This window comes from Camelus dromedarius, chromosome 1 (assembly GCF_036321535.1).
Source record: "Camelus dromedarius isolate mCamDro1 chromosome 1, mCamDro1.pat, whole genome shotgun sequence".
NCBI lineage: Eukaryota > Metazoa > Chordata > Mammalia > Artiodactyla > Camelidae > Camelus > Camelus dromedarius.
Genome location: NC_087436.1, coordinates 117,987,979 through 118,000,138, shown reverse-complemented (window position 1 = coordinate 118,000,138; position 12,160 = coordinate 117,987,979). Strand labels below are relative to the sequence as shown.

General features: G+C 54.1%; 1 long non-coding RNA gene across 1 annotated transcript; it reads left to right on the top strand.

Annotated features, from left to right (window-relative positions):
• Positions 1-1,176: 1,176 nt before the first annotated feature.
• LOC135322200 (uncharacterized) lies at positions 1,177-11,181 on the top strand. The gene is made up of 2 exons (XR_010382547.1): positions 1,177-1,561; positions 8,769-11,181. It is a non-coding gene; the product is annotated as an uncharacterized LOC135322200 (long non-coding RNA).
• The last annotated feature ends 979 nt before the right edge of the window (positions 11,182-12,160 follow it).

Below are 12,160 nucleotides of genomic sequence, written 5' to 3'. Positions count from 1 at the left end.
GAGCTTAGACATTTGCCCAAGACGCTCAGAAAGGGAAAGAATCTGGCCAGGGCCACACAGCTTCTCGGTTCCAGAACCTCCGAAGCCTGAGTACTCCCCTCCCTGGTCCACACCCCCAACCCCAGCAGGGTACTTAGGGTTGGTCCACAGCAGTGCAGCCCCACATCCCATAGCCCAGCTCCTGGCCTGGGCCTGGAGGAGGGCTGAGTCCTCCACTACCCACTGCACCCCAGAGGCAGCTGAGCGCTGATCAACTCCAGGTGCCAGAAATTATCTTCATGGGACACCACCTGCTGGCCTCCTGCTGGAAGAAACGTATCTGACCTCCTTACGGCGCCTTCACCTGGCAATTCTATCTGCTGTTTGAGAAAAGGAAGAAATAAAGGTGGAAGGGTCTCAGGCTGGGAAAGGATGTCTCTGGCATCTTTGCCCTTTTGCACATCTCTTCAAATGTCCTTCTGGAGATTTGTGCTTTCTGTTCCACGTATTTTTTTTATTCCATGTGTTCCCTTCTTGTTGGCATCTTCACAGAATTCTCTGCTCCAGCCTGTGTACTCAATAGAACGTTTTCGCCAGGCGGAGCAGCCTCCCTCCCCCCACCTTCCTCTTCCCACCCTCCCATCACACATTTCTAGCCCAGCTCCTGTGAGTCCCCGTAGGGGTCTCTTGCCTCAGGCTCCCCAAACTGCCAACTCCTCCCTCCTCCTCCCTCCCAAACCTCGTCCTCCTCCATCCAGTTTCAAATGGAGAGTTCTGGGATGATTCAGCAAGTTTACCCCCTCCAGCACCATACCTACACAGAAGAAGAAAGGTGTTGTTTTGATTACAAGTGAAGAGGGGACTGAATCATTACTGCAAAATGAGTCAGATATGACTCACTTTCTGGAAGGTGCATGCTGAGGACACATATTGCTCAAAATGCTACTACTGATTCGGGTGCAGGGTGCTGGGTGTTGTGAAGTCATGCGGACCCACAGAGCCACCAGGCCAGCTGGAAAGCCTGCGCGGAGGCACGTCGCCGGGAGGCGGGGATCACGGCGGCCCCGGGCAGGGGCGCCCTGGCGCGGCTGGGCTTCTGGCCCCCCGGCTCCCGGCGCAGGCCCCGCCGGCGTCTCGCTTCCGTCTTATCGGAGCCGCAGGCCCCCTGAAAGCGCTGATAAGCCGGCCTCGCCGCAGCCTGGCGCGCGCGCAGCCGCCCGAGCGGACCGTGGTTCCAGGCCCCATAAAACGGATTTACAGCCCCTGCTTATCTCCGGCCACAGGTTGTGCCTCCTCCGGGGAGACCGGCCCCCGGGAGCAAGTGTCTCCTTGAGAGCGTGGCCACGGCCGAGGGATCTATCAGAGAGACAGCCCAAGCCCCGGCTTCGCTCCAGACCGTTCCCACGGCGCCTGTTTTCTGTGATGCTCTGCGGTGGACCGAGCCACGGGGGACGCGCTGACACACGTTACAGCGTGTGTTTCAAAACAACCCTGAGAGGCATTCAGAACAAAACAATTTCTTCCATCTTTAAGATGACACAGCAGAGCCTTCAAAGGTGAAGCAACTTACCTGAAAGCGCAGGTAAGCTGCCAGAAAAGGACCACGGACCAGCCCCCGCGCCCCGGGGTCGCGTGGCCCCGTTATCACCCGCACCTCCGACCCTTTCCGCAAAAGAGCAGCCCTTCTTCCTCACGGCTGCACGTTTTTAAGTATTCTTCAGCAAGGGTGTTCGGGAAGTGAGATGGTTAGTTGCTAGCAGCCCTAGGCTGGGGGTGGGGGCAGAGGTCGGCCTGGAGATACTTGACCCGGACTCCTCAGGAAAAGTCATCCCTGCTCACAAAGTGGGGTTTGTTTTGACCTTGAAGTCACCCCACCTCTGATTACTCTCCAGCCAAAACAAGCAGACAGGATAAACCGATGGGCTGTGTATTCCCAGGGGGCTGGGGTAGCGGGGGGGGGGGGGGAGACAGAGGGAAAGCCTGGTGTGGGCGGAAGCAAAGGGATGCAGTCACTTGGCCAAAAGCAGTGATGAGAAGCAAACGTCGTCATCAGAGAATGAACCCTGGGTACCAGCTAAGAATCCCCCACAGTCACCAGTGAGGAGCCTGATCCTAGGAAGACCTGGGGTAGAGGGTCTCGGCAGAACATGGAAGAGGAGGTGGAGGTGGAGGTGCCAAAGAAAGAAAGGAGGGCGGGGCCATCGGGAGGAGAGAACAGCCGCACCAGAGCTTCCGGGACGCTGTTGGATGGCTCAGAGCTGGACAGGGTACCGCACCGAGGGGAAGGAGATACACTCTCCAGCCAGACACCTGGTTCCAATCTTAATTCTGTCCCTCACTAGCATCTCTTGGCCTCCTCAGGCTCTACATCCTTAAAAAGGGGTTAAAAATAACATGTACTGAGCAGGGCTGTGCCAAAAGTTGTGTGGATGCGGGATGGTGAGGAACACACTTGGAAAAGAGGCCGGCACATGGCGAGTGTTACCTCTACAATCAACAGCTCATCAAGGAGGCATCAAGGGAGCAGGGAGATGAGGCTGGGGGGCAGGGCGGGGCTGGACCAAGGAGCATGAGCAGGGCCCTCACAGGCATCTCCAGTGGATATGAGTCGGGGAAAGGGGGCGCTGCTTGGAGAAGCCCCAAAGCTTTGCCTGGACATGCTGACTGTCAACAGGAAAAATCCGGAGCACCCAAATCTGGCCTTGGGCTGTGGACAGGAAGCACTGCCAAGTGGCGTTAATTATAAATAGATTTATACATGTGAATGAGGTTCTCAGCCAGCCAAGTAAATATTTATGTGGGGATTTGGGAAACAATCAACGTGACCTTTCTATGTGCATTTCTAAAGCAACAGAGGATTCGCAAAGGTCAAGTTGCAGTGGGGTGTAGATATTGAAAATCAGTGCACACTGGGTTAATGCCCTGACACCTGAAGCCAAGAAGCAACACTGTTTGCCTCTCACAATGACTGCTCTCTGGCCTGTGGGTTGAAAATACAGATCGGGACCGGGTCAGCAGGCTGCCCCAGCGGGTCTACTCCCTGTCTGGCCCTCCAGCCCTCACTCCCTCCTCAGGACACTGATCTGATCATCTGCATCTACTCCACCCACCCTGCCCCTGAATGACCTCCCTGTGTCAGCTGGGCTAATGGAAGCCCCTGGGGTCACAGGACAGAAAGGCTGGAGCAGGTCTCAGAGAACAGAGCGACCACACTGGCACCAACTCCCCATGTGACCTGGGCAAGTCCCTTCCTCTTCTTGGCCTCCCTTTCTTGGATATAAGATGGGGGCCAGGGAGAAAGGTAGCAATGGTCCTTGATGGTCCTGTTCAGTCTCCCTCCAGGATCCTCAGAACTCCTGTTCTTTTCCTCTGGCTTGGGCAGGCGGCTGGGGTTGGTGGTGGATGGTCATAAGTTGGGTCTCTCACTCCTAAAGTCTCTCTGCCCTCAGTGACCTGGGACCAGGTCGAGTTGACTCTGCTGAAGCCTGCGTCCTGTAACTTTGTGCAGAGGGAAAAACAGTGCTGCCCTCTAGTGGCCACTTCTCAGAATGAACCACAGTCCGACCCAGAGGCTTCCTTGCAGGATGCAGCGAAACTCCCCAAAGCAGAGCCCCTACTGTGTGCCAGGACCCAGTGTGCTCAGTGTGGGCACAGTGATGAGTCAGACATGCCCCACCCCGGGAAACTCATGCCTCATAGGCACAAATGTGTGGACTCTATAGGTCCGTACATTGCCTTTAGCTCTGTGAAGTTTGGCAAATTTCTTAATCTTTTTTTGGTGGTGGTGGGGTCTCCATTTCATCTTTAAAATTGGGCTGCAAATCAAATGCCTTCCTAGCTGAAGCTGGTCATCATGGCTACCTACCTACATCCTAAGTCCAGCCCTTTCTCACCCACTGCTGCCAGCCTGCACCAAGCCCCCAGCATCTCTCCCTGGTCTCCCTGCCCTGGCCCCACACAGCCCTTTCCACACACAGCAGCCAGTGATTCCATGATGAGGAAGCAGCCACTTTGAGTTTCTGCCTGGACATTTTACAGTAGGATAACCTGCTCACACGCAGAGTCTGGACATTCTAGATTAAGGACCTGAGCTTAAGATTCTGGCTGTAAATTCTCACTTTGCTTTTCCTGGGGGATCTTTTTAGAATAACCACTTAGTTTCATTTTTTTCTGCATATGGCTGTCCAGTTTTCCCATCACTATTTATTGAAAAGACTATCCTTTCTCCATTGTGTGTTCTTTACTCCTTTATCATAAATCAATTGTCCTTTCTTGTGTGGCTTTATTTCTGGGCTCGCTATTCTGTCCCGTTGATCTGTTTTTCTGTTTTTCTATCAGCACCACGTGGGTTTGATTACAGCGCCTTTGCAGTGCAGTTTGAAATCAGGGTGTGTGATACCTCCAGCTTTGTTCTTTTTTCTCAAGACCGCTTTGGCTATTCAGGGTCTTCTGTGGTTCCATATAAAAAATTTTTTGTTCTATTTCTGTGAAAAAAAAATGTCCTTGGGATTGTGATAAGGATTTTATTGAATCTGTAGATTGCTTTAGGTAATAAGGGCATTTTGACTGTGTTCATTCTTCCAATCCATGAGCACAGGATACCTTTCCAATTATTTGTAGCCTTTTCAATTTCTATCAACAATATCTTATAATTTTCAGTAGGCAGGTCTTAAAAATGAAGCTAGACTATTATCTCTATTGGTTGATCTCACCAGTTGCCTTCACATCCCCCAACCTGTCACCAACTCTCCAGCACCCCCCCACCAAACTGCCTTAAAGCAGCCTTCTGATGGGGGGCTCTCATTATCTAGTCCTGCCCCCTCCATCCACACAGTGGCCATGGACCTTTCTAGAACTCAAGGGTGGCTATACACTTTCCCTGCTCCAGACTCTCCCCTGGTCCCCCGACGCCTATAGACCTAAGCTCTGTGTGTGTGTGTGTGTGTGTGTGAAGTGCAAATGACCATCTGCGTTGCTTCTGATCCTAACAGCAAACTACAAGATAGATATTATTAGAATCAGATAGTATTATTTCTAATTTGAAGAATGTACTGTTCAGAGAAGTTACATAACTTGCCCCAGGTCTCAGACAAGGTGGTCCTAAGAGATAACTCGGTGGATCACTCCCACGGGGCTTGAGCCCTTTAATGGGGCAGTCGAAGCCTTTCTCCAGGCAGCCCGGCCACCCTACCCCTCTTTCTCTCTCTTGGGTTCCCTGGATCCCCCATCCTCTTGGTCCCAGGCACGTTGGCTACTGGCTGCTCCCTGTGCCCCTCACGTTTTCCCTTCTGTGGTCTCTCCTTGCTGGACACCCATCTCACTGGAAAACATCTACTTATTTCAAAACGCACTTCCTATGTCTGTCACCTCCTCTTGGGAAGCTTCCCGATACTGGGGTGCTTTCTCCAGTAGAAGGGCAGCAGGGTGATGGGGATGATTCCTGGATCTTATAAGGTTTCAGGACCGAGAGAAGTAGCTTAGAAACTACCTTCCATATCTCTGAATCATTTTTTTTTTCTGCAGCATTTTCTGCTGACTTTCTGGATTGTTAGACCACTAAAAACCTGTCCTATTCTCACTTAAAAAATAGCCCACAGGGCCTCATCAGTATTATTGTAAATGCATTGAATGGTACTAACACAAAATGCACTGCTATGGGCCATATCACTAGGAGAGTGGCCAGAATGAGGGAGGTGATACCCACTGCATACAGCTAGAGCACATGCCCCCGCATACAGCCAGAGCACATGCCCCTGCATACAGCCCACGCCAGGGTGAACAGGCTGGTGCACCCAAAGGAAAGACCCATCAATACATATCCACATTTGCAGCTGGTGGGAGGGTCAGAGGACGGATCTGGGAGTGTTCAACCTAAAAATGGAGTGAATAGAAAACACAAGTACTCTCTGTGGCTATGTGTTTCACTGTCATTTGGGAGATGATGCCAAAAAGTAGAATTAAGAGCCACAAATGGAAGTCTCAAGGAACAGTGTCTGGTGGGTTCTGAAGGACCTTCCACCAGCTAGAGCTGCCCAGGAAAGAAACTGACTGGTCTGGGCCCGGGGTGGGCTCCCGGTCCCTGGAGTGGTCGAGAAGAGACAAGACATTGCCTGTTGGGAAGAAGGTAGAGGGAGCTTCTGCATTTGAAGTAGGAGAAGGCAGTCCTTACGTGCGCTCCCCAAACTGCAGGTCCACAGATCCGTGGCTCAGAGGACCCACGGTGTGCAGACCCGAGTGGCATGTGGGAAGTACCCGGTGTGCCACCTTCCGACCTGGATTCACACTCTGCGCCGGGAAATGCTGAAGCCACTAGCGCGGCAGGACTTGGGAGTCTGTGTCCACTCGCCCATCTTATGGGCTGGAAAGCAGGATCAGAGAGCAGGGTGGTGGCCCACAGACGTGCCGCCCCGAGCTCCGACCCCAGGTCCCTGACACCCAGGCCTCCGCTCACTAGGCTTCCTAAGGCTCCATCTCTGAGGTTTTAAAAGGCCATCTTCTCCCCAGTTCCCTGCAGGAAAGAAAGCAGCGTGAGAGGGAGAGTGGGGCGGCTGTTTCCATCGAAGTTCTTCCTCACAGTGTGAGAACTGGGGGGGTGGGGGGGTGGAGCTGGGACTCATCAAAATCAGACTGTGGCACCAGGTGTCACCTTCATCCCGGGCCTTCCTCCCTTGACCCCCCCCCCCACCACCACCCATTTCCCCGGCCTGGCTTTGGGCTTGGTGGCAGGCAGCAGCTCTCTGGGCCCGACAAAAGTCAGGTTTCAGGCATGTCATAGGATGTGAAGGCAGAGCTCTGGCTGCTGGGCGTGGTGACTTGCAGGGTGGACAGCCAGCGCTGCAGGGTCCCTCGGGGATGGACCTCTGTGCATCCTGAAGATTCAAGCCAGCAGTGGGTTTCAGCCCCTGACCAGCCGGTCTCGACTCCCTACTCGAGTGCCCTGTGCGGGGTATGTGCCCCTGCCCGGGCGCTTGGACACCTGGTGCGGGTTAATCCTGTGCTATGAATGGTCCTCCTGTGCATTGTAGGATGTTTAGCTGCATCCCTGGTCTCCACCCACTAATGTCAGGAGCATCACCAGATGACCACTGAGTCACAACGATCAAAAATACCTCCAGACATTGCCACATGTCTTATGGGGAAGGCAAAACTCATCCTCCGATTGAGAACCCCTAAGCCAGAGCTGCATCTTCCCTCTTTCCCTTGTCCCCAAAATATTCTTGAGAGGCCCTGGGGCAGGAAAAACAAATTGTTCAGTTTAATGTTAGAACGTGCACATTAATGGGTGGGCACTGGCCCTGGTCTGACGCTGGAGTGGTGCTTCCCACTTGTTCGTCACTGTGCCGGCTCCTAGCGGCACTGAGTGTCCCTGATCCAGATCTAATCCAACCCTCTCCTTTCACGGAAGAAGGAAGTATGGCCCAGAGAGGGTAAGCAATGAACCTGAAATCACACAGCGGACTTTGGTGTCTCATTCCCGGCCCAGCCAGGGCTCTTTCCAGTCCCCCACACTAAACTTGGATCCAGCCAGCACCAGTCAGGAGGCCTAAACTTTAGGCAAAAAGTCCGCCCCCAACAGGAGAGACACAGGCAGAGCCTCATTTTCCTGTTACAATGCTGTGAAAATGTGCAAAAGCAAAGTGTTGTAAAAACATTGGCTGGGGCCAGGGCAGGGGATGAACAAGACTGTTCTCCATGTGAGCTGGCTAATGAAAGGAAGAGCCCGAAGTTGTTTGTTGCTGTTATAAGGGTCATTTTTCCCCCCATAAAAAGAGTAATTTTCGTTTACGGGGACCCTGGGCAATTTTCCATCTAATTTGATGTTTTATAATGTCTGCAAAGCCATGCAGCTTTAGTTGGCTGTGTGGCCATAGACATTTTATTTTCAAATGTTCAAGGTTATTGGTTCATCAAGAGTAAAGGAAAAATGCGCCTGGATTTTCATGGGTCCTGGGAAGGGAGGGGGCAGCTGATGGGCTGGGAGACTGACTGGAAATGAACTTGCTGTGAAGCCCTCCACCCCACGCACTTCCCTCCCCCAGAGCATCAGGCTGGAAAGGTTGGGGCAGAGTCATTGCCCCAGGTGAGGCCCTGATGCCACCCCGCCCAGCGGCACAGTCACACAGCCCGGCCCTGGGCCCCCGCCCCCTCACCTAGAGCCCCCTCCTGCAGGGCGGGCTCCCCCATGAAGCACTTTTTGTAGATTTTCTTTTTTAATCATCACAACAGCCCAGGGGGCACAGGACTCTGGTTATCCCCAGTTTACAGAGGGAAAAAGCTGGCTTGAAGAAGTTAACCAGCAGCCAGAGGTCGGGGGCCCCCATCTGAACCTGGTCATCAGACCCTGGGGTTGGAGTCCAAACACCCTGTCTACACTGGGGCAACACTCCTTCCCACCATCGTTGTGCTGATCCTCTCTGGGTCCGGCGCAGGGCCCTGTAAAATGGGCAGGATGATTCTATTTCACTGGGAGGTTCTGAGGTTTCAACGAGCTCACGGAGAAAGCAGCTCCGAGAAGACGGCTGGGCTGAAACCCCAGCACACGGGGCTCCTTCTACAGAAGGGGCTACAGGAGTTAGGGCTAGACAGGAGAGGGGAGAAGAGGCTGGGTGATGGAAGGTAGGAAAGACAGGCGGAGAGGCACAGGCCCACCTGGAGAGGAGGCCCGGTGAGTGTGGACACGACCTGGTCCTCGTGGGGGACTTACTCTGCTCCAGGCCGCGGGCTTCGCGAGTGTAACCCCGTTCGGTTCTCCAACCAGCACAGAGGAGACTGTTGCTTCTGTTTTACAGATAAACCTCCACTGCCGAGGCCACGCGTGTCTCCCCCGCCCCGGAGGCCGTGTCTGGGTTCCCAGCGCAAGCAGACTCCCCAGCTCCGGGGCATTTATTCCTAGGGTCGTCCCTCTGCCTGAGCAGACAGATTTGGTGGACATTAGAGAGGGACTGTTTCAAGTAAAAGTATTGTTTTTGATAACACCTCTGCATATGGAAAAGAGAGAATGCCGCAGATGAACTCAAGGAGAATGAAAGTCGGGTGACCCCCAGCCCACAGCCGTGGCTGCGTACCTTCCCAAGTGTTTATGTCATATGGCTCGTCGTGCATGTTAATTACACTCTGTGAGTTCGCTTTAGCGCCCTGATTACGAAGGACAACGTCCCAGGAGCTCATATTCTGTGCAGCAGCTCCAATGGGAGCAGGGCGCTGCCTTGTACGGCTCCAGCAAAAGCATCTTCTAACCACTCCCCTGCAGTGGGACGCGTAGGTCATTTCCAATGGTCTGTGATGGTTTCAAGTGAAGAGTTGGACAGCCTCGTACCTAAGGTGCACGTCCTTGTTTGCCAGAGCCCTCCACCTGCAGGCAGCCTGGCAGAGAGCCCAGAGGGCTTCAACTTCCAAGAAGTCAGAGCCCATTGCTACCTCCTGTGTGGAGCGAAGCCAGGATGCTGTGGCCTTGAACCCCTTTCGGCCATCTGCTGGTGTGTGGCCATGGTTAAGCCTCAGTTTCCTTACCTGTGAAGTGGAGTTGTTAATAACACTGCCTCCCTCTGGCTGGGTGAGGACCAAACCCCATAGTGGCACATCTGGGGATCTCTTTCCGGATCTCCCTGGAGAAGACGTTAATGGCCAGACCCAGCCGTCAAACAGCAGGCCTTGAGGCAGAGCTACAAAGTGCGGAGGACAGTATCAAATGAGATTCAGGATCAGATAAGAAAGACCAAAGGGAGAGAAAGGAAGCAGTGAGGGCAGAGGGGCTGGTGTTTTGCCTCCAGGTCGTAGGACACGCTGGGATGCCCCACGCGCTGGAACAAAAAAGGAAACAGAAGCTCTGACTATAGAGGCACAGAGAAGCCTGGCTACAGGCTTGTTGGCGACATGTCCCTCCATCTCGGGGGCCAGGGAGCCCCTTGATGCCTGTGATCCTGTTTCCAACTGCATCCCACTCAACTTTGGTGGCTGTTCTGCCTGCCCTGCCGCTGGCCTGGAGTGTCTCGAGGACGAGGGCCACATTGGAGCCATTTCTCTGTTGCCTGAGTCCCCATGCCCTGCCTGGCTCAGAGTCAGTGGCTAGAATGAATGAATGAGTGAGTGTTTCGGGTGGAATTTAGAGACTTTGATCAGGAGCACCAGTCAGTCACAAGGATACGCAACAGGGGATGCTGCCCCGGCTGATCGTCAGAGATCTGGGGGATGGAGGAGACGTGCAAGGCAGGGCCACATGAAGCAGTACCAGGGTTGGTCAGGAGGTGGAGGGAATGGGGGTGGGGTGGGCAAGAGCCTTTACTGAGGGTCCCATGGGGAGGAACACGGAGGCAGGGTACACAGGCTTGGGAGCGGCTGGTCTGAATAACTTCAGTATGCTCCAGGGCTCTGGAGCTGTCCCCCGCAGTCTGGTACCTGGCCCAGGGGTGGTGGGGCGTGGGGGCGATGACCTTGAAAGTAAGTGCCAGATGGAGGACGGGGGTGGGAGTGGGCTCTGGATTAGATGACTTGTAGGAACTGGCCAGTCCTGGCAGGGGCAGTCCCTCCAGGGTCAGCAAGACCCCAGAGGTCAAAGCATGAGAACACAGCAAATAAAAGACACGGTTAACACACTGTGAGATCCAATGCAAAACGGGGCTCAGGAATCAGCAGAGTTTAAACCCCAGCTCCATCTCTCACGAGCTGTGTGACTTTTAGCCAGTTACTTAGCCTCCTTTGGCTGCAGTGAGGACTGAGGCAGCTGCCTCCAGTGGTCTATGAAGCGGGGCCAGCGGGGCAGCTGCCGCTGGCACCGACCGGTAAGGTCATGAAAGCATCACTCTCGTAAATCAGAAGCCTGGGCACTTAGTGAAGGTCTCTGCACAGGAGTCCGTGCAGAGCTGGCAGACTGGGAACTAAGCCCTGGTCCTGCTAAAGTGGGTCCTGCCCGGAGTGGAAATAAACTCAGGTCTCTCCCCAGAGATGCCCCACTCCTCTGGGTATTTCTGCCCCAGGCTCTCCCATCTGTATCAGCACTCCAGCCAAAAAAAGGGGGTGTGAGGTTGCCGACCCCAGCCAGCTGAGATCCAGAAACAGAATGAGGTATTATGTAGGACTGCTTGCCCCAAACGAGGGCTTTATTTTATTATCTACATTTTAAACTCTTTAATATGCCTCCCAAGATGCTGTCTGGTTCGGAAAATCGCCTATAATAAATGCACATAATAAATCTCTTATTTTGAACACAGAGAGGCATGCAGTTTTTATTAATAGAAAGTGAGTTTCTCTACTCCCCCCACCAAAGAAGCATTCGCCGAATATTTAAAGGGTATCTGTTGAAGGGATGCCAGTTGGTCAGCGGGCCAGAGCAACCGGCCAGGCTCAGCTTGGCTCCTCCTGCTTATAACTCTGCGGCGGGAACCTGGAAGGGGTCCGGGAGACTCCGGCATCTGCCCCTGCCCGCTCCCCCCGCGGCTCGGTTACTTGCAGCGCTGGCCGGCCCGCCCACTCGCGCGCTCCCGGAGGGCCACGCAGGCGCAGAGGCGCAGGCAGGACCCCCGCGCGTGCTCCTCGCATCTCGCAGCCTCCGGGCTCCTGTCTCCCGTCTCTCTCCTGTCTTCATCAGACTTCCTACAAATCACCCCCCAGGACAGGGAGGTGAAGCACCCTGGGGGTCCACCCCGGGGGGACAGAGGGCGAAATGCAAGTTGGACATCCCTGGAGCATAACGTAGCGATTAGAAGTCATGGACCCACCACCTCATGGTGACTACGCGGTAAAACCCAGGGATGAGGAGGGGAGGGAGAGAGGGAGGAGAGGGAGAGAGGGAGAGACAGGGAGGGAGGGAGGGCCGGAAGGAAGGAAGGAAGGGAGGAAAAACGGAGGGAGGGAGGGAGATGTGACACATGACCCAGTAGATCTTACAAAAAAAAATTAAAATATATCTGTACAAATTACAACCTACATTTTGTGAATACATCCAAATAAGAAGACAGACACACGTGCACACACGTGCGCACGGAAGGACTGGAAGTGGGGGATGAGGCCAAAAGGGAACTGATGGAAAGAAAGGTTTCCCCAGCCAGATGAACTGAGGTGTCCGCAGTGAGGATACGATCGCCTCTACATCTGCCCCCGAGGGCCGGCAAGAAAGAGAAAGAGAACTCCGAACTACACCCCCCACCCCGCGCGCGCGCGCGCACACACACACACACACACACAC